Source organism: Nannospalax galili, unplaced genomic scaffold, assembly GCF_000622305.1.
Source record: "Nannospalax galili isolate Female #2095 unplaced genomic scaffold, S.galili_v1.0 scaffold709, whole genome shotgun sequence".
In the NCBI taxonomy this organism is placed as follows: Eukaryota; Metazoa; Chordata; class Mammalia; order Rodentia; family Spalacidae; genus Nannospalax; species Nannospalax galili.
In genome coordinates this window covers 2,571,429-2,593,472 of record NW_008360314.1, presented here as the reverse complement: position 1 = coordinate 2,593,472, position 22,044 = coordinate 2,571,429, and positions in this window count along the sequence as shown.

Genomic DNA, 22,044 nt, shown 5'->3' with positions numbered 1-22,044 from the left:
ACACTCCTGAGATTCTTCTCTTTTCTCTCTGCTTATAATGAATAAATTTGGTCTGTTCTTGGTGTTCCATACTTCCTGCATATTCCATTTCTGTGTTTTAAATTTTTTTTCCTAATCTTTGCTTAAACAGTCCAATTCTTCAAGTTTATCATCCAGTGTTGATATTCTGTTTTTCATTTCATTCATTGTGTTGGTGAGGTTTTTCTCCTGTTGCTTGTAATTCGCTTACTGAGTGTTTTACTCTTTATTTCAGCCTAAATTTTCTTCAATATTTCTATCTCTTTTGTGAATTCTGTTATAAGTTTATCCTTATCTTCTTTCAGTTCTTTGATTTATTTGTGTGTTCTTTGAATCCTTTTATCATTTATGACTGTTCTTTTAAATTCTGTGCCTTGGGTTATCTCTAGGGGCTTCTTGCTACAGAACTTTTCTGTAGGACTGATGGTGCTTGGTGGGGACATTTTTGTGTTTTTCATATTATTACTTTTTTGTTGTGATTTTGGAGTGTGGATTTGTTTTGTTGTTTGTATTTCTGGTGTGAGACTCAAGCCTTTCTTTGTTAAGTTGAAGTCTGATTCTATTTGTATACTTGATGTGTCTCGGTTGTTTTCTTATTGAGTATGAAAATTTGGTTGTTCTAGGCTTCAGGTTCTCTCTTTCAATTTTATATTGGAGGAACCAGATGGTTCTAGCCCAGATACTCTGAAGTTTCCATAGAAGCCCAAGTCACGTGAGAACCAGGCGCTCTCAGGCTTCCTCCTCAGGTCTGGACCCCTGTAGCCAGCAGGCACAGCGTTCTTTGGGAAACTTGCTGGGTGAAGGCTGGATTCAGGCATTCTCAAGCAGTCTGTACGAAGGTCATGGAAACCTGGCCCTGCAGTTGTGGGAGGGACTGTAGGTGGTCCCAATGTGGGGGGGGGTGGGTACCACAAGGAAGCTGGATTTAGGCTCTTTCAGGCAGTCTGGAACATTCTGGGACCCTACGAAAGGGCTGGGAAGCCTAGCCCTGCATTAGTGGGAGTGGCTACAGAAGGTTCCAGTGCAGCGGGACAGACACAGCAGGATTTGGAGAGCTCACCTCCACAAGGAGCTGAGAGGTGCTAAGAGCACATGTGGGCCTGTATCCAAGGCTAGAAGGAGAACAAGATGTGGGGTCTGGAAAATTGGAGTTCCTCAGGCTGTAGGGGAGTTAAGATGTAATGAGCAGAGTCAGAATTATATATAACAGCTCTTAATCAAATTTAGAGCCCCTTCTCCCATCCATACCTCCACTCCTACTCCACCAGACCTCATGTATTCTGCCATACATGTTAAGTCCTATTCAGTCAAGCATTTGTGCCTAGATGGCCTTCAGTGGACATTCATCCACTGGAGTCTAGTCAGCCTATCTAGAGAATGTTGGTAAGTCCTACTATCCCTCAACCAGTAGTAATCAGTTTCCAATAGTTACCAGACTAGGGCTGACCCACCACCTGTTTTCCTCTCTCCACTCTGGGCGTTTGTGTGTCTCAGTTGGCATGGTCCTGTGCTTGATGCCACTATTGCCATAAGTGCACATGTGCAAGCTTCAGCGGCCTGAAAGCCTCTGCTTCTTTACGCTCTTGGACAAGCCTTGGCTCTTACAATCTTTCTGCCTCCTCTTCCACAATGAACCCTGAGCCATGAGTGGGAGAGTTTTGATATAAGAGTCCTATCTAGGGGCACACACTCTGCAGCCTTTTATTCTCCAAAACATAGCCCAGTTGTGCCCTTCCGTGTGCCTCACACTCTGTTTTATAAGGAAGCTTCACTGGTGAGATTTGAGGGATGCACTAGTTTTCACTCTGTCCTCAGTTCTACTATAGTCTATGAGTCATAGGTATAGAGGTTCAACTGTAGATATGTCACCTAGGACTAGCATCTCTCAGATGTATATTCTTTGTGTCTGGCCAGTTGTGGGAGTCTGCAGTAGCCTCCATCTGCTGCAAAAAGAAGCTTCTTTTGACAAGTGGTGTGTGGTACACTTGTCAGAGTCCTAGGTGAGCCGATCTGTCAGGAATGTCAGGAGTCAGTGAAATGGGAGTGGGCAACTTAGGAGGGACTTAGCAATCTATGCTAAGGGGTGTAGGTAGACTGGGTTAAGAATCTAGTCCAGGGGTTGAATGTAGAAGAATTGGAGTAGGCCTGGGTCCAAGGCTAGTACGGGACTGGGTGGGGATGGAAGGTTGGAAGTGTTGAGGCTACAGAGGAATGGCATAGAGATGTGGTGGGTGGGATCTGACTTACCAGAGTCCTAGGTAGCCTCATCTGTCAGGCAGGTCAGGAGTCAGTGGAAGATGGGGGTGGGGAACCCCTGAGGAGTGATTTAGCAATCTATGCTAGGGGGTTTAGCTAGTCTGGGTTAGGAAGCTAGTCCAGGGATCAGATGCAGAAAAATTGGAGTGGGCCTGGGTCCAAGGCCAGCAAGGAACAGGGTGGGGGTGGAGCAGGTTGGAAGTGGAATAAGAATTTTTTGAACTTAAGCATTATACGTTGTATTAGTAACTATTCTATTGCTGTGATAAAACACTATGACCAAGGCAACTTATAGAAGGAAGAGTTTATTTGAGCTTACAGTTCCAGGGGAAAGGGTCCATAATGGCAGGGATGCATGGCAGAGGTGGCTGGAGTAGGAAGCCAAGTGATCACAGTCCTGAGGCAGAAGAAGCAGAGACGGTGACTGGAAATCTGGCAAAGCTTAAGAACTATCACAGCTGCCCCCCCCTCACCGTGATATGCTTCCTTCGGCAAGGCCACACCTCTTAATACTTCCCAAATCAGTGCCACCAACTGGGAACAAAATGTCTAAATACTTGGAGCCTATGGGGGAACATTTCTCAATCAAACCACTACATTCCATTCCCTGACTCCCACAAGCCTATTGCCATATAAAATGCAAAATGCAATTGGTCCATTTTCAAAAATCCCCAGTCTTCATCAGTCTCAATACTATTCAGAAGTCCAGAGTCCAAATTCTTTTCTGAGACTTAAGGCAATCTCTGAACTTTAAGTCTCTTCAAAATAAAAAGACAAATTACATACATCCAACATACAATGAAACTGAATACATTTTCCCATTGCAAAAGGGAAGAATGGGGGCATAGTGAGGAAATAATGGACCAAAACAAGGCCAAAAGTCAGCAAGGCAAACACCAAATCCTGCAGGTCTATATCTGACTTCTGGGACTTTACTTTCAAGTGACTTATAGGGCTGTACCTTGACCTTTTCTGCAAACAAACTACATCTCTCTCTAGGACTGATATCACTCCCTGTATGCAGCTCTTCTTGGCAGATGTCTCCTGACTCTGGCATCTTCAATGTCTTAGTGTCTCCACAGCCAACCAGGCTTCACCTTCACAGTTTCACAGAGTGGCCTGTCAGGGCCTTCTTTATACAGGGATGCCTCTGCTGCACACTGCCTGGCCTCAATCAAACCACTACATTGCATTCCCTGACTCCCACAGGCCTATTGCCATATAAAAATGCATCTCTCTGAAATGCCAGTGGGAGAACTAAGGCCTGCTTCACTCTTTCATTTTTCATGCCTCTAAAGCCAGCAGCACATAAATGATACAGCCAGGTTTGGTTACCAGCCTGGGTACTACACTGACCTGCTTCATCCACATTAGCAGCTTTTCTATGCTGTGATTTTCTGTGTAAGCAGAAATACCGTCCAGCATTTTCCTTTCACAAGTTGGTGGATTAGTTGGGTATGATCTTGCCCTAAAGTCACTCTTTCCGTTGTTTAAATACAAATTTCTAGGCTTCTCCTTAATAGCCCTTATCTCATCAATGAGAGCATCTCCTTTTAGCACATGCCTTGGCTCTTACGTTAATCTTCCTAGTTCGTTTTCTCAATCCAAAATGTACATTCTGCATTTCTTTCTGCCCCGCTTGCTCTTTTTCATTGTAGATCTCCATACTATTCACCATTAATAACCATGCCACTAATTCAATGTTAGGCTGGTTTGAAATTTCCTCTGTCAAAGAAATTAGTCCATTACTTTTCAGTTCATCCTCAGGCAAGCTCTTAAACAAGATGCTTTGCCAAAACATCCCAGTTGCTGCTTAACTTCTTACTTCCTTCTAGAACTACTTTTCTCTCAGCACTTTCTTCCAGGCTCCTGCTAATATGGCCTATTAAGCTCTGCTTACAGCACACAACGGCTTTTATAGTCCAAACTTCCAAGGTCTTCCACATTCCACCACAAACTTACATGGTCAGGTTCTTCACAGCAACACCCCATTCTTCTAATACCAGCTTCTATATTAGTTAGTTTTCTGCTGCTATGATAAAACACCATGACCAAAGCAGTTCATAGAAGAAAACGTTTATTTGAGATACAGTTCCAGGAGTAACAGTCCATAATGGTGGGGAAGGCATGGTGGCAAAAGTGGCCAGAGCAGAAAGCCAAGTGATCACATCTTCAAGCAGACACAAGAAACAGAGAGGGCAACAGGCAAGGTTTAAGAAATCTCAAAATATACCCCCAGTGACGTGCTTCTTCCAGCAAGGTAACACCTCCTAAAACCTCCCAAAATGGTGCCACCAACTGGGGACAAAATATCCAAGTACTTACAGCCTATGTGGACATTCTCATTCAAACCACTGCATACATGTTTAAAGCCCAGAAGAAACAAACACAAGTTCTTATAATCTCTATGCCAGTAGTCCCTTCCCCTTTTGTTTTTTGACTTTTGAGACAGGGTGTCCCTGTAGTCCTAGGTGGTATGGAACTTACGATGTAGACCAAGTTGTCCTCAGTTTCACAGAGATATGTCTGCCTCTGCCTCCTGAGTATTGGGATTAAAGGCATGTACTACTATGCCCAGCCAATGATCCCTTTTAAATAATGCTATTGAGATTTTACTTGAATATTGTGGGAGACAGGCTTGAGCTTAGGGTGAAAGTCTTATTGACAGCCATACAGCAGGCCCAAGGCAATGGCCGGACCACTGGAGCCACAAGGAAAGCCTTGTGACATTTGTTCCCATTGGCAGATTATGAGACTGATGCCTAGAGCTCGCCACTCCCTAATCACCACCCTTGGACTTCCAAAATTGTAACACTTAGATATTGCAACAATCAGAGTCACGTGGTTTCCAGGAATCCAGCCTCTGTAATCTGAAACCCAGTATGCTAATGAGGCATCCTACCCACTATTCTGTGATAGGATGGTAAGTCTGTTATGCTAATAGGATGCTAAGTCTGTTATGCTAATAAGGTATCCTACTTGCTGTACTGTGATAGGAGGCTAAATCTGTTATGCTAATAAGGTATCCTACTTGCTGGGCTATGAGTGGACCACTACCCCTATATAAGCTTGTGCCTTCCTGCAATAAAGCAGACCTGTGTCACTGAACCTGGTCTCCTGTGTCTGAATGTGGCTCTGCTTACACAGTCTCCTCACCAGCCCTGGGGTCTGGGACCAGGCAGAAGCAGCGACAAGAGGAGGCAGCACAGGGCAAGCAGAAGAGCTGCCTCAGCACCAGGCGAGCAGAAGAGCAGCCTCAGCCCAGGGCAGGCAGAAGAGCAGCAGCCTCAATGCCTGTGAGAACAAAGGAGTGGCACCCACGAGAACGGAAGAGTGGGTGCCGCTGGCGGTGACCACAGGATATTAAATTTTATTTATTTTTCATATAATATATATGACATTTTTCCAAATTTTAACTTCTTCTAGTTTGATGATTTTAAATCTGCAACAAATCTAAACTTTAGTTATAACTAGGGACAATATTAATTTGCTTTTCTAAAAATTATGTGCATTTGTGTGTGTGTATGCCTATTTGTGGGCATGTGCATGTGAATGCTGGCATGTGCAGAGGGTAGAAGAGGGTTTTGGATTACCCCAGTGCTGGAGGTAGGAGGCTCTGCTGGAAATCAAATTCAGGTCTTTTGTAGGGTAGTATGTGCTTTTAACCACTGAATCATCTTTCTAGCTCCTGAAATATCAATTTATTTTACTTACAAAATTATAAGAAGTTAAATTTAAAAACAGAAAGCTGTGAATCAAATGCTACAAAATTATATTGAAGAGTTTTTGATCTTTAGGAATTAATATTATAAAATGAAGAAGCAATGGGTAGTTAGAGCACAATGTCTTTCTATGCATAGTTTAAACTATCAAGCAAAGGACTGGAGAGATAACTCAGTGGTTAAGAACACTTGCTGGTTTTGCAGAGTATAAGGGCATGGATCTCAGCACCCAGCTCACAGTCATCTGTAATTCCAGGGGATCTGATGCCCTCTTATGGTCACAAGAGGATACTGTATGCATGTGGTGCACATAAACTCATGCACACCAACACAGATACATAAAATCAATCAATCAATCAATCAATACATAAAATCAATCAATCAAACAATCAATCAGTCAATCAATCAATCAATCAATCAATCAGTCAAAAACATCAAGTAAATTTCCCCAAATCTTTGAAGATATACACCTTTCACTGCACTGCCAAGCCATATTTGTGAGATAGAAACATTGAGAAGAAATTTTGATGATCAACTTTATTTTTTCTCCTGTTTGTATGATCTCAATTGCTTTTAAAAATATGTCTTAGAATCCAGTCTTAAGATAAGACGATCTCCTTATGTAATCATTGACTCATTGCAGTCTTTATCAAGGTTATCCCAAAGTTCCCATAGTAACAAGACCATGACTCTAATCAGCTTTGTGGGTAAGACAAGGGATCTAATATTCTCTCAGTCCTATCACGCTTTCTGATAAAGACTTTGGAAATGACTTTAGCTGAACTGACTTATCTCACTTTTATTTTGTCATAAGAGAGTCATCAAAAACAAAACTATTTCTTTTTAGCTACATCATATAAAATATTTACAAAATGTAATGGCCAAATAGATTTTAGAGACACAAATTACTCTTCTGACTTTTCTTTTTTAAGAATACATTGTATCCACCTATGCAATTGTCAAATCACAAAATTAATCAGCAAAAGTATAATTTTGCATGTGTGTTTGATCATCCTTTCAAAGAACAGTTAACTATTATAAAATTGGGCTGTTGACAAAATTATATGTTTCTATTATATGGTATAGTTTTCAAACAATTTTTTCATATTATTTCATTAGAGACCTACAAAACTCCAAGATTATGGCAAGAGAAATATTATTATCTTAATTGCGAATTTAGAAGCTCTAGACTCAGGAAATCATGTTCCAGACAGAACTATACCAACTTGACTAAGAAAGAGTCATTCCTATAAGAATAGAGTTTTTTTCCTATATGACTGATGTGAAATGCTGAAAATCATTCTCTTTAGGTCATTATTGTCAATGTGGTAATGGGAAGATAGAAAAGGCCTGCAAAGTTCCAGCTTTTCCTTACTCATTACGAGTCCAGTGTCGTGTGACTGATTACTCTGTTGGCCAGTTATGGCCCTAGCCATCCCTTCATATTGGCTGCTAACCACCCGTGAAATAGCTACTCAATGGCAACAACATCACAGGGATCTCTCCCAAGTTCCCCTTCACACACTATTGCATACAAAGATAATGTTTATGTAAAGGAAAAAAAAATCATTTGGTTTCCTATATATTCAAGGAATGAGCAATTCAATTCTGAAATTTAAAAATCAATGTTATTTACCAAAGCATTAAAACAAATGAAGCATTATGTCTAACCAAATACATTCAGGGTCTGCACAATCATACCTACTACCTTGAATACATGCAGGGTCTGCATGATCATATCTGCTGCTTTGAATACACATAGGGTCTGCACGATTGTCCCTGCTGTCTTGAATACATGGAGGGTCAGCACAATCGTACCTGCTGTCTTGAATACATGCAGGCTCTGCAAGATCGTACCTGCTGTCTTGAATGTATGCAGGATCTGCATGATCATACCTGTTACCTTGAATACATGCAGGGTCTGCAGGATCATACCTGTTATCTTAAACACATGCAGGGTCTGCATGATTATACCTGCTATCTTGAATACATGCAGAGTCTGCATGATCATGCCTGTTATCTTGGTCTGCTCATAAATGAGCATTTTTTCATATATACTTTGAAATTATCCATATAGAAAAATCATGTCTCCTGGTCTTTAAATGCAGTGGTTTGAATGAGAAATGGCCCCCATAGGCTCAAATATTTGGATACTAGGTCCTCAGTTGATGGCACTGTTTGAGGGAAGTTTAAGGAAACCTTAGAAGATGTGGACTGGCTGCAGGAAATACATAACTGCAGGCAGGCTTTGAGAATTCATAGACTTACCTCACTTTCTGTTTGTTTTTTCTGCTTAGTGTTTGCAGATGAAGATGAGATTTCTGAACTTTTTGGGTCCTATCACCATACCTCCCCACCACGATGGATTCTTATCTCTCTGGAACCATAAGCCAAAATAAAATCTTCTATAAGTTGTCTTTGGTCATGGTGTTTGCAGTCCCACCAGCAGTGAAGGAATGCTGGAATTACAGGCATGTGCCACCCTGCCTGGCTCTTTAATTAATTTTCATTTGACATCATTTTGTCAGATATTAGAATGGCAAAGCCTGATTGTTCCTTGGTGCCATTTACTTGGAATTTATTTTTTTCATCCTTTCACTCTAAGGTAGTGCCTTTCCTTGAAGGTGAGACGAGTTTCTTGTGGACAAAAAAAAAAATGCTGGACTTTTTTTCTTAATCCATTCAATTAGTCCGTGACTTTTGGCTGGGTAGTTGAGGTCATTTATATTTAAACTTATTATTGAAAGATATGTATTGGTTACTGTGATTTTTATTTCAATTTGTGTTTTTGATCCTATTTTGTGTCTATAATTAAAGCTTCATTTGTTTCCTTTCTGTAGCCTCTTGGGTATGGTCATTCCTTTCTTCAGTCTTTAGTATTGCTTTGAGTATTCTTTGTAGGATTGGTTTGGTAGACATGAATACTTTACACCTATATGTATAACTGAGGAATTTTCTTTCCCCTTCAACTATGATAAACAGTTTGCTGGGTCAAGTATTCCGTGTCGGCATCTATAATCATTTAGAACTTGGAATATTTGCTTTGGGCTCTTCTGCCTTTTATAGTTTGCAGTGAAAAGTCAGCTGTAATTCTGATGTGTTTCCCTTTATATGTAACTTCTTGTTTATCTCTTGCAGCTTTCAACAGTCTCTCTTTGCTCTGTACTTACAGTATTTTTACTATGATATGGTATGGGGAGTTTCTATTCTGTCCTGTCTATTTGGTGTTATGTGTGCTTTTTGTATTTGTATGAGTATATCTTTTGCTAATTTATGGATATTTTCTTCTATAATCCTGCTAAAGATTTGCTTGATGTCACTGAGTTGGGATTCTTCTCTTTCCTCTATTCCTATGATACATGAATTTGGTCTTTTCATGTTTTTTTTACACTTCCTGCATATTCCATCCCTACATTTTAAAATTTTTCCATATTCTTTGTTTGAGTGGTCCAATTCAACTTTATCATCCAGTCTTGACATTCTGTTTTCTATTTCACTCATTCTGTTGGTGAGACTTTTTCCTGTTGTTTCAAATTGGCTTATTGAGTTTTTCAATTCCATCTTCATTTCAGTCTGAGATTTCTCCAATGTTTCTATCTCATAAATTCATATTTCAGGGGCTGGAGAGATGGTTCACAGTTTAAAAGCACTGGCTGCTCTTGCAGAAGACCTGGGTTGGATTGCCAGCACCCATATAGTGGTTGACAACCATCCATAACTCCAGTTCAAGGGGATGCTTTTTCTTCTGGCCTCAATGGCCATTGCACAACACAGGTGCATGTACACACATACAGGCAAAACACTTGCTCTGGATAGCTTTAGTTGACACATTTGGGTAGAGGGAGCCTCAATTGGTGACTTGCCTCCATTGGACTGGTCCGTGGCCATGTCTGTGGAGCATCTTCTTGATTATTGAGTGATGTGGGAGGGCCCAGCCCACTGTGGGTTGTGCCACCCCTAGGCAGGTGGTCCTATGTTGTATAAGAAAGCAGGGCCCAGGGGAACAAGCCAGTAAGCAGTGTTCCTCCATGCCCTGTACTTCAGCTCCTGCCTCTAGGTTCCTGCCCTGAGTTTCTACCTTGGACTCCCTGATGAACTGTGACCTGGGAGATGTAAGACAAAATAAACCCTTTCCTTCCCAAGTTGGTATTGGTCAGAGTGTTTTGTCACAACTGGAAAATGAAGAAGCAAACTAGAACAGAAATTGGCACTAGAGAGTGGAACATTTCTGTGACAGACCTTGAGAGGCCAGAAAGGCCTTTGGTGAAAGTACAATCTCACCTCAGTTGCAGTGAAGACCCCAGGACTGAAGGGGTCATGGAGAGAAGCTGAGGCTTTGCACCAGAAGGTACAGCCTCAGTGTCAGTAGAGACCCCAGCTTTTTGGTGATGCCAAGACCATGGCACAACCACAAGGGCAGCAACAGGTGTGGAATGGAGCTGGCCTGGGTCTGCAAGACAAGCTGTGTGTGCTGTGGATGGCAGAGTCAGAGAAGTGGAGCTGCCAAAGCCCTTTGGAGCCCAGAAGATCATGAGTGAATCCCAGATGCTCAATCTTGAACTACTTTGACGGACTTAGGTTTTGCTTATGTGTGCCCGATTCTTCCCTTCTGAACTAAGACAGTAGTTGTTTTAGATTTTACAGGAACCCATATTTAAGAGACTTTTAAAGAAGATTATGGACATTTAAGTGTTTTGGTTTTTTAAGGACTATGGGTCTTCTAAGGTTGTACTGTCTTATGTTGTGATATTGTTAACATCATATCTTGGAGACAAGAAATGGAAAGATTATGGTTTAATAGTTTAGTGTTTGTGTGTCATGTTGACAAGGGGTTAATTGTGCTGGATAGCTTTAGTTGTCAACTTGATACATTTGGGTAGAGGGAGCCTCAATTGGTGAATTGCCTCCTTTGACTGGTTTGTGGCCATGTCTGTTGAGCATCTTCTTGATTATTGAGTGATGTGGGAGGGCCCAGCCCATTGTGGGTGGTGCCATTCCTGGGCAGGTGGGCCATTGTTGTATAAGGAAGCTGCCTGAACGGGGCCAGGGGAACAAGCCAGTAAGCAGTGTTCTCCCACGGCCTGTTCTTCAGCTCCTGCCTCCAGGTTCCTGCCCTGAGTTCCTACCTTGGGCTCCCTGATGAACTGTGACTGGGGGATGTGAGACAAAATAAATCCTTTCCTCCCCAAGTTGGTATTAATAGGTCGGAATATTTTGTCACAGCAACGGAGAAGCAAATTAGAACAACATTCATACACATAAAATAAAAATAATAAATATTTAAAAATAAATTCACATTTCAAATCCTGAATTGTCTTTGTCATTAATTCATTAATTCATCTATGTATTTGTATTTTCCTAGCTTTAGTCTGGAGTTTATCCCTATCCTCTTTGAGTCCTTTGAATTGTTTGTGTAGTCTTTAAAGTCATTGCATTCTTTGATCATGTTTTTGATTGTTCCTTTATATTCTGTGACCTGAGGTTCCTCTAGGTAGTTCTCCTTGTAAAACACTTCTATTGTACTGACAGGGTTTGGTGAGGCTATGTCATTTTGGTTTTTCATATTATTTGTGTTTTTTTATTGTGGTCTGGGCTTATAGATTCTTTTGTTAGTTGTGTGTCTGATATGAAACTCAAGCCTGCCCTTGTTGAATTGAAGTTTGATTCTGTTTATATTCTTGGTGTAACTTGGTTGCTTTCTGATCAGGTATGAAAAGTTAGTAGGTCTGTACTTCAAGGTTCTTGCTTTATTGTTTATTGGAATGACTGGATGGATCCAGGCAGGATCCTCAGGAGGGTGAAGGAGCCTAGGCCCAAGTAGTAGTGATGGGGATCAGCTAGGCCAGTTCTAACTAGCTAGGCAGAGAAGGTATGCACCCTGGAGCTGAGCAACTGGGGCTGGTCCCAAAGCAGGGTCATGACGTAGGATCTGACTAACTCTCCCAGCTTTTCAGGTGCTGTGAGCTTGAGTAGGAAGGAGCCAAGGCCCAAGGAGTGAGGATAGGAACAGGATGGGCTGGATCCTACTAGCTAGCAGAGAAGGCGTGAGCTCTGGTGCAGCAAGGACTGGGGATGGTCCCAAAGCAGGGGTATGAGTAGGGTGGCAGAACCTGGTCAACTCTTCCAGCTATTTAGATGCTCTCCAGCAGCTTCAGTGAGAAGGGGCCAAGGCCCAAAGAGAGCCTATGGGAAAAGCACATCTACTCTTTTAAGTTGTTGTTTCTTCTTGATTTTCCAAGGCCTTCTATTGCATCATTAAATTATTAATATGAGATGTCTCTAATTTTCTATCGTAGGGGCTTAGTGCTAAATCCTCTATTTTATTCCTATTCTTGTTTTAATTGAAAAGTTGTATACAATTTTAACTTCAACCAAAGCTCTCAAGGATTATCCTTACTTCATTCTTTTCCTCCTTCTTCCTCTTCCTCCTTCTTTTCTTCTTCCTCATCCTCTTCCTCATTCTTCTTCTCTTCCTTTCTTCTTTCTGTCTGGGCTCTCTATATCTGTCTCCCTTCATCCGTCCTTCTTTCTTTCCCTCTATATATAGTATTTAGTGTTCTATGAATGTACTAGTTCTGTGGTTTAGTGTCTTATCATTAATATTAGCAAATTCCTAGATATTACTATTTCAAATAGCCTTTATTCTTCTTAGAGCTTCTGATTTTGTGTGCTTTGCCTTTTGAAGTCATTACATAGTTCTTAATGGTCTGTGCTTAGGTTTTACTTTGGAAAGTTTGTTTTGATTAATAGTCAAATTTGCTCTTTCTTTCCTCACCTGTGCCAAGTTCTGAAGTTACTATGAAAGATAATCTTCGTTTCTGTTAATGTGGTTTTTGTTGAATAGGTCAATGGTTTTCAGATTTATCTCAATTTGACTAGGCATTGGGCTGTTTTTGAAGTCTGTCACAGCTGTGGGTGCTAAACTTCTTCAAATTCTTTACTTTCTTTGATTAGACTTTCTTCCCTTACTCACTTCAGGCTTCGTTAAGTGTTCCTCATTAGAGCTATTGCCTGGTTTGGCAGCTTTCTCTTCTAACTCTGAGTCACTGTTATTATATTTTAGTGTTGTTAGTTAGTGTTTAGGTAAGGTGTAAGGAAAGGGGCCTATTCTGTGATCTTACAATTAAGGCTTCCAGTGGGCCTATGTGGAAAATTATACATTTCTCAGTAGTACAGCTTCCACTGTCTTCTCCCACTTATGATGCCTGCAGCATGTCCAGTTGATGTTCTTGAATGGCTGGCCCCTGTGTCTGATTGCAGAGCTTGGCACTATATGAGTGGTTCGTAATGTTCTTCTCTGATGGTAAGCCTTTGTTACAGAGAATGTTCCTGGTTTATTTCTCAGTGGCCATTCTTTCTTGTCCCTTATGGGAGCCATAAGGGGATTCTTCCTAGATTCTCATGAAGAGAACCTAGTGGCTCTCCTGGAGTAGAAGCTCATGAAAGGGTGAAATCTCTCCACGGCTGCAGTGCATGAGGAACTTTTACTCATGTTAGTCCACAACAAATTGTTGCTTCTCCTCTATCTAACCATTTTAGCATTCTTTTGACTCATGACCCCAATGCCTTAGTTCCATGGAAACAGCTATTGTTTGCCATATCTTTCTGGGTATGTTTGTGTCTCTAGATTTTGGGATGAAGCATTTCTTGAGCCCTAAATTCTCTGATACAGGATCTAAAAAGTCAAGGATTTTCAACTTGTCCAGCTTTTCCTGGATGTAAGCATTACAATGATACCTTCTAAAGCCCTTTGGATGCTGGCAGTGAATATCTAAGTGTGTCCTGCACACTTACAATAAATGTGTTTTGTGCTGTCTTGATTTTGAGCATGTTTCTTTGTCCTGACTTTTACTTTTTGAGACAGGTCTCATCTATACCAGTTTCGCAGCCAAAGATGACTATGAACATCTGATCCTTGGGCCTCTATCTCCCCAGTGCTAGAATAATAAGTATGCACCTTGTTTGACCAGTTTATGTAGTACTGGGTATCAAACAGGGTTCTGTACATGGTAAGCAGTCATTCTACCAAATAAGCTACATCCCTAGGTCTTTGCTCTAACTTGCTAGGCATGTCCTAGCCAGCCAGCCTTTTTCTAACATTTTTGATACTTCGTTAGGATGGCCTGATGCTAGGCTTTGTCCCATCTGATTTTATCTAGTCCATGTTACTCTTTGACTCATCTTTATGAGCCAACATAACTTATACACAAATTGGACATGTATTTAATTTTTCAGATAGCTATAAAACTAAATATGGGAGACAGTCTGAAAGTTATGATGAAATCATACTTCTCAGGTTTCCTGATTATGCTTAGATCATCTTTGAGACCCAGAGATTCTAAGTGTAAAAGAAGCAAAAGGTTATAAAACAATATTTTGTGTTGAGTTATATGTTAAGTGTACTCAATTATCTAAAGCCAGAGCAGATGAACTATCAGAAGTGCTGACTCATCGCTGAGGTCAGTCTGAAGCACCAAATTTTGAGACCATATTTTGGAAAACTGCCAAAATAAAACAAAATCCAAGTGACAGGAAGTGTTTTGATGGTCATATGTATTCAATATTGATGTAATTTAGTTGCAAAAGCATTCAAGTTGCAAAAAATGTAAATGAGAATTAACCTCCAAGGTAAGAAGAGCCAATGAAGAAACAACAGGCTCAAGAATCCTATTCATGTTTATGTATAATCATTAGTTTTCTAAGGAAGAAACAGTAAAAGCAAAGGTAAACAAAACACAAAGCAGAGGATTCCTGTGGCCCTTTGTGGGGTCTTTGTATATAGAACTTTCTTTTTATGAATGTGTGAGTAATTTTACCTTAAAATATGGTCTTATGTCTCTGGCCTTGCTCCAATGTTTATTCTCTATATATGACCATGTCTGAGATTGCTACCAAACTGTGATAACTAGGCCATTCAATGTTTGCTTCTTATGCTATAGTTTACTTAGAAGTGACTGTCTCATTAGTTTAGACTAAAAAGCAACCAAAAACCTTCAGTTGCCTGTCACATGTTATTCTGTTCCAGGTTAGGTAAAAGAACTATGAGTACTCAAGCAGTAAAAAAATCACATGCCAATTTAAACTTTACTGAAAATATTATGCCTATTTGATAATGAAGACAAGAATGATCTTTAGCTCAATGGCCAATAGCAATGATCTGAGATATTTGGGGGAGTATAGTGTTCTTATATATTAAATAAATCCTACTCATAATCCCAAATCCACATATCTTAAATGTAGCACCAAACTGCTGTTTACAATGTCAAACACTATTATATGTCATCTCTTGGATACGGCATCTCTAGATATTTATTAATTTTTATATCTCTCCCTCAGAGAGTTAGGAAAGACAATGTCACATGAAGGATGGAGTTATATTTTGTTTACAGAGAGTGAACACTTCTTATTGTACACTGTTTGTATACATATTGTACATAATGCAATGTTCGTTTTGCCCGAGATATTAAATGCCACTCCAAATCAGTTTAAGTTGTGAACATATAAAAAAATAGCAGTGAGAATTCTTTCCCATCTTGTTTACAAATTCTAAACTTATACAAATATCACTGAGGTTACATTTCCCAGAAGAGTCTCTCAATGGTCCGTGAGAGTTTTGAATTTTGAACACTATTCCCTTACACTACTGAGAAAGTGGGTCAGCTGTGGGGTATAAGAAGGGCTGGAGTGAAAGCTGGGTAAAATGTTGAAAATTTATTCCCCGTAATATTGTTTCCTTTGCAGTGCTGAGAGTGAGGTGGTTCATTAGAGTGAAATGGATTATTTCTCAGTAATGACCTTAATGTACTGTACTTAACTCTCTGAAATATAGATTTGTAACAAAGAGCTGAAAACCTCAGAAACAGCAGGGTACCTAGACATGATAATACTTATTGGAATCTACAAGGAATTTCTTAAGCCAATGGTACTCCAGGGACATTCAGTGGATAAGAATTGACTAAAGGTATCTATCTGCCTGTTGACTTCTCTAGATGGTAAGTTCTAGAAAAGTGGGAATAGGTCCTACTTTTGAATCCCAGCTGTGAGATTTGATTAAGTGTTTAAAATGAATTTTAAAACAGCTATTTTCCCACCTGATTACCTTAAAACTAAAAGATGCATGTATTCAAATCCAGTCTCTGTAATTGACACATTATAGAGAGTGATAAGCGACACTCTTGAGGAGCACATTATTTTTTGCAAAAGTTTTTGTCAAGGGAAAAATTGAGGATTTTTTTAAAAAGAAAATTTAAACATTGTAATTCCAATAGTGAGAAATGATTCTGCCTAATTATGTGTGACTAGAAAAAGCAGTTTGTTCAGTGAGAGAGAGGGAGGGACAGAGCAAGAGAGCAAGAGGGGGAGGGAAAGGAAGATGAGGATGGAGGAGAGAGGAAGAAAGGGAAAGAAAGGGAAGGAAGGAGAAGAAGAGGAGCAAGAGGAAGAAGAGAAGGGAAATTGGGAAGGAGGGAGAGGAGGAAAAGCAAGAGAAGTAGTAGGACTTGGAAGAGGAGGAAGAGGAAGGCAAATTTAGAGATAGTTTTAAGAAAGTTGATTTTTAGGAAGCTGGTCAGGATGATTGTTCTTACTTTTTGTTAGTCCCTTATTTCGAGTTTTTTTGTGGCTAGACATAAATCCAGGTACATTTTTACTGTCAGAACCCCTTCTTAATATTAACACATAGTATAAGGAACTAAAAGGAGGAAAGAACAAAGATCAGAAGATAGCACATGTCCTTTATTGGAGCTTTGAGGGTAGCAGGAACTCAGTAAGTATTTAGTGATTGACTGGATTTGAAAATCATACTTAACATCAACCAACAGTCAGATATCCTAAAACACTCAAATATTAGGACAATTCTCATTTTCATGAATGTTAGATAATCTACCCAGTTCTTGCTCACTTATTTTAATAATTCACCATATGGATACCAAAATTAGATCAATTTGTCTAACATATTTCTTGACTAACTTGGAAACAGAGATAGTTTGTTTCTTTGTATGTTACAAAAAAGCAGACTAATTGCTTTGGGGCTGTGCCCTGTGACATGTATTTATTAAATATCTTCCTTGATGTCAGCTCTAAGCTTATATAAACCATTACACTCTTCGTAAAGATACTTTCCCTAGTAAAATGAGCCCCCATGATTTTAACAATGACAAAAGGGAAAGAAAACTCACCAAGTTCACATCATCAATTTCTTAAGAAAGGGGTACAAAATTCCTATTTAAAATAAGCTGTATTTCCTTAAGTATTTAGAAAGAATGAATGTTTTCATTATCATTGCCACTCCTGAGCATTTTCCACTCTGCCTGGCATCAAAGGGCTCATTGTTTTTTTTTTTTTTTTCAAATTCATGGTTATTGCTAGATGTACCAATTGAAATCTTTGACTGTCTGGTCCTGGTCCCCAATCAATTTTGGTTTCTCCAGGAATGAGTAAGTTTACACTTTTAAGGGTATGAATCTTTAGAAGGGGAAATTTTTTCATAAATGTTTAATTAGTAAACTAACCATAAATGCTCAGTTAATATTTAAAATCATCTTTGAGAAGCAGATTCAGTAAATGTGTATCTAGACAGAGACAGATTCAAATGACAGATTGCTGTATCGGGAGATAGAGTAATAAAGGATATCATAGATGACATCATTACAGAATAGTTAGAATAACATGCATTTCAATTTTGATTAAAAATTGCCAAATATTCATTTTCAATAATTTTCTTTGGTTATTAATGAGTGCACTGGAAGAAAGTCCACTATTTTTTCTTCATCACATTGTATAAGCCACTTATATTTTCTGGGTATTTTAAATAGATATGTTGGTTCTAATGCCATCATCAGTACTAATGTTTTATGATTTCATCAAACCAGATTCAATCTAATATAATTCAAATTCTATCTAAATATTATAGGATTACAAAACACTAGAAATACATAATAAATTACCATTAACCTTGCATTTAATAAAGGGCTCTTTTTCCACTTTATTTTGAAAACAGCAAGCTAATAATTGAAGGAAGAAAAAGGTTAGCAGTATATGATTGTCAGAATTCTGCTTAATTACAAAGTTACTTTTTTTCACATGACACAAATATAAGGAAATCATTTAAAAATATTACAGAGTTGGGAATATTAAATAACTCATGGGTAAAGCCATCAATTTATTTGTTCAAAACCTCAACCATGCAGAGTTGTTGTGTAAAGCAATATTTTTCAGCTGCTTTACCCTTTTGAAAGTTTGAAGCAAATTTTAGTTTCACATAACTATAAATGATCTTCCTTTTAGCAATACCACCAGTGTATTTCTTGAAATTATAAGACATCAATAACAATAGGTTATGTTTATCTACTAAGGATTGAAATATGTATAAAATGATATATTTTTACAAGAGGGGAAAAAATCACACAGACAGGTTTTAAAACAACCAAATTCCTAATTTTATTATTGCCTCATTATTATAATAATTTCTGTTCTGCCAGAAATTCAATTCACATTTACTATCCAGGGACATCACTATTCTTTTTATTTCATTCAAAATTGTGTTTCAACTAGAATTCAAGTCCAGATGACCCAGACTATTATTTATTTGGAATATATTGTAACTAAAATAAGATAGCCTCATCATGTATTTTCCAACTGAAGGAAGTTAATAGTGGGCATTTTATTTCTTAACAAGGGCTCAATTTCCAAAGTCATTTTTATAAAAATGATAATAACCATATTTACTCAACTACAAATGACATCCCTTTTTAATGTACAGCAGGAGTGTTCATATATATATATATTAAATACATCTTATAATAAGCAAAGAGATAACATAATTTCATGTATTTTGGAGATTCACAGGGATAAGTATTTTACCAGAAAATCAGTAACTTCAGTGCAGTCATTAGAGTAGGTCAAAAACCAAGGGCGACAGTGAGTCTGTAAATGTGAGAGTGCATGTGAAGGTTGGTGTGAAGGGACAATGGAGCCATTGTTGATCCTGGAATGTCTCCTGTCACCTTGAGTTGGGATGACACTGGCCTCCATGTTCAGAAGCAGATTGGTTTGATGTTGTCACTCATGTCCTGCCTCCTACAGCTAAAATAATAGAATGCCTTAGAAATGGAAAGAATTATACTATGATAGCTCTTCATTCCCCTCATTCCACCATTTGACATCTCTCTCTTGATAATTTTGTCAATATTAAATAGTGTATCTTGAACTATGCAAGTAGATTCGGGGATCTGGATCTTATTAATCAAGCTACTAGTTCATAATGACTTAATAATGTCCAGTTCTGATTGGTATTAGTGTGAAGGTCCTCACATCACTGGGTTCCACAATTTACCTTCCATAGCGTCCCACTGTCATAAGGCCAATGATCTGAAACAACTATGGAAACCCTCTCAGGATGTTTTCTTTGAGAGAAAGCCTATAATAACTTAAAATTAAATCATATCTTAATCTTTTTTTTGTCTGAATTTGTGTTTTTAAAATTTAGGCACCTGATTAGTTTGTGTCTGTTGGTGCCTCGAGTAACAAAATAGTGATTAAATTCCAACCTCTGCACCATGGCTTAGCGTCTAGGTACCTTACTCAACTGCTGCCCTCTTTCAACATTAAGAGGCTGATTTTATGTGCTCAGCCTAAAACCATCCTGGGAAGTTAATTGTATTAATCTCTAAGATGGTCCAAAGTAGTGATCAGAAATTTAAATAAATTATCTTCTGACAACCAACATATAGAATCCAGACTAGTAAAGCTGTCAGAGAAAACACATCAAAATAAAGACTTATTAGATAAATGGAATTATTATAGGGAATGTTTCTATTACAAATGTGATTTCCTTTACAAATATTTACAAGATATTAGTATTGTAACATTGGGAAATGTATCTAAAAATGACAAGTTAAAGGTGGTTTTCATGTTATTTAGTAATTTTAACATTTTCCTTATTTATCTAAATTTCAAATAATTTAAATAATTGCTTACATAAGTTTATAGGGAAAAATGAGATGAATAAGACATTTTAATGCAAAAATGATCGATTCTCAAATTTCTTTGAGAATGGAAGCTTTGTGAAGTTCCCATGAAAGAATACAGGCCTAATGTCAATTACTTAAGTAGTGGTGACAGAAGTCATCAACCTGGCACTATAAGATCCTCTGAAGGGATAAAGATCCCCATACTAAAATCATGGTTACAGAATGAGGAAATAGTAAGATTGAAAAATATCTTCTAAAATTTTAGTATATTGTTTGGGGCAATAAACAAAGAACTGGATGTCAGTTTAAGAGTGATAAAATTTATATCAATCAGCGAATCAAATGAATTTGACTACAAAGAGACTTTCTGCGAAATAGTTGGTGGCCAGTGTAGAAAAAAGAACATGCGAAAAATAAGGGAAAGCACTTCAAGGTAGAAAGCCTTAATTATTATGAGGCCATGTGCTATTCCTCAGTTCCACCACATCCAGCTGAGAGATGGAATGGAGCCAGGGGAATATTCATGGATCTGTGGCCTGGATCTAGAGGAAATAATTTCTGTATTTTTATTGCCTTTGAACAAATCACAACACCTACAGATTTTAGTTTTCTAACAGTGAAGCATAAAAAAGCCCTTCTTTTTTGTATGACCTCTAAACTGCTTCCAGAGCTTATATATGTCTCAAAAATGTGCCTGACCTCTTAAGATACTTGCCCAAAAGCTGTTAAACTATGTAATCCTTCTTCTCTAGCAATAATTATAGAAATGATACAAGGTTCACATTCTTGAGTAAGAAGGCATGGATTTGTAGTCATTCCACAGACAAACAAAATCTTTCAAATGAAGTTGTAGAACATGTACACATGAGAACACTGGTTTCTCCTCACACTTAGTGTTTAGCCAGTCTCACTGACAATGCACATCCATGATGAAATTCAAGAGAGATTGGCCACAGAAAATCAATTCCCTGTATTACTGAAAATACACTTTATATACATCCTCTGGTAATGTGTTTTCTGTGGTCATGTCAAGACATGAGACAACTGTTATTTTTGACTTGCACACAATAAGAAGATGGCACCAGTGTAGAAGGCAAAGTCTATGGCACAAAACAAAGTAGAGTCTAAGTGTTAGGCTGGATTCTTTATCATTTCACCTAAACTAAATTCCTGACTAATCATCATCCTCTGTCTCTGCTTCTTCCATAGGAAACTGGAGTCCATAAATTTCATAAACTACAAATACTTTGTAAATATCATAAGATAGAAATTAATTTATGTAGCATATCATATACTGTTAAAACTATTAGTTTAAAAAAATAATTTCAAGGGGAATTTTTTTGTTTATTTTGAGAAAGTGGTGGTACAAAGATTATATAGGCCATGACTGAAAAAGCCAGTTGTCATTGTAATTTATTGATAGACATGTTAATGGAATTGGCAAACATGTATGGTTTTCATTTGTAGTAGTTGTTAGTATCATATTTTTATTTTGTAAAACAAAGTATTAAAGGTCTAAAGCTCACCCCCACTGAATGCGTATTGCCCAGTTATTGTGCTGTATTATAATAGTCAATCTTGACAACAATATTTTATAATTACTTCCCTAGCTTGTTTTCACTGCAGCACTAATGGTTGAATTTTGTAAATGGTTCCAATAATCAAGGAAGTAAATTACTCATGCTTTTAAAATGAAGTTTTCTGAGATATTGGCCAAAACATGAGGGGTAGACATCAATCTTTATGATTTATTTTTAATTTCCACTATAAGGATACCACATGCAATAAACTGTATCTGTAAAAACTACAACTAACAGTGTAAAGGTATTGATCAGCCCACCGGTTCTATGTTGGATGGAAAATATTAATGGTTTGCCATGTTATAGGTCGTGAATGGTTTTGAAATAAAAGTTCCCGTGAAGACAGAAGAATTGCACGTTTGTAGGACTATAATTCTAATTACTACTTGGTGAAAGAGACGAGGTTTAGTTTTAATATGCTTCTCTTTATTTCACATGCTCTGCCAAATAGCATCTTCTCTACTACATTAAGCAACAGCTCAACTCTGAGGCAGGAAG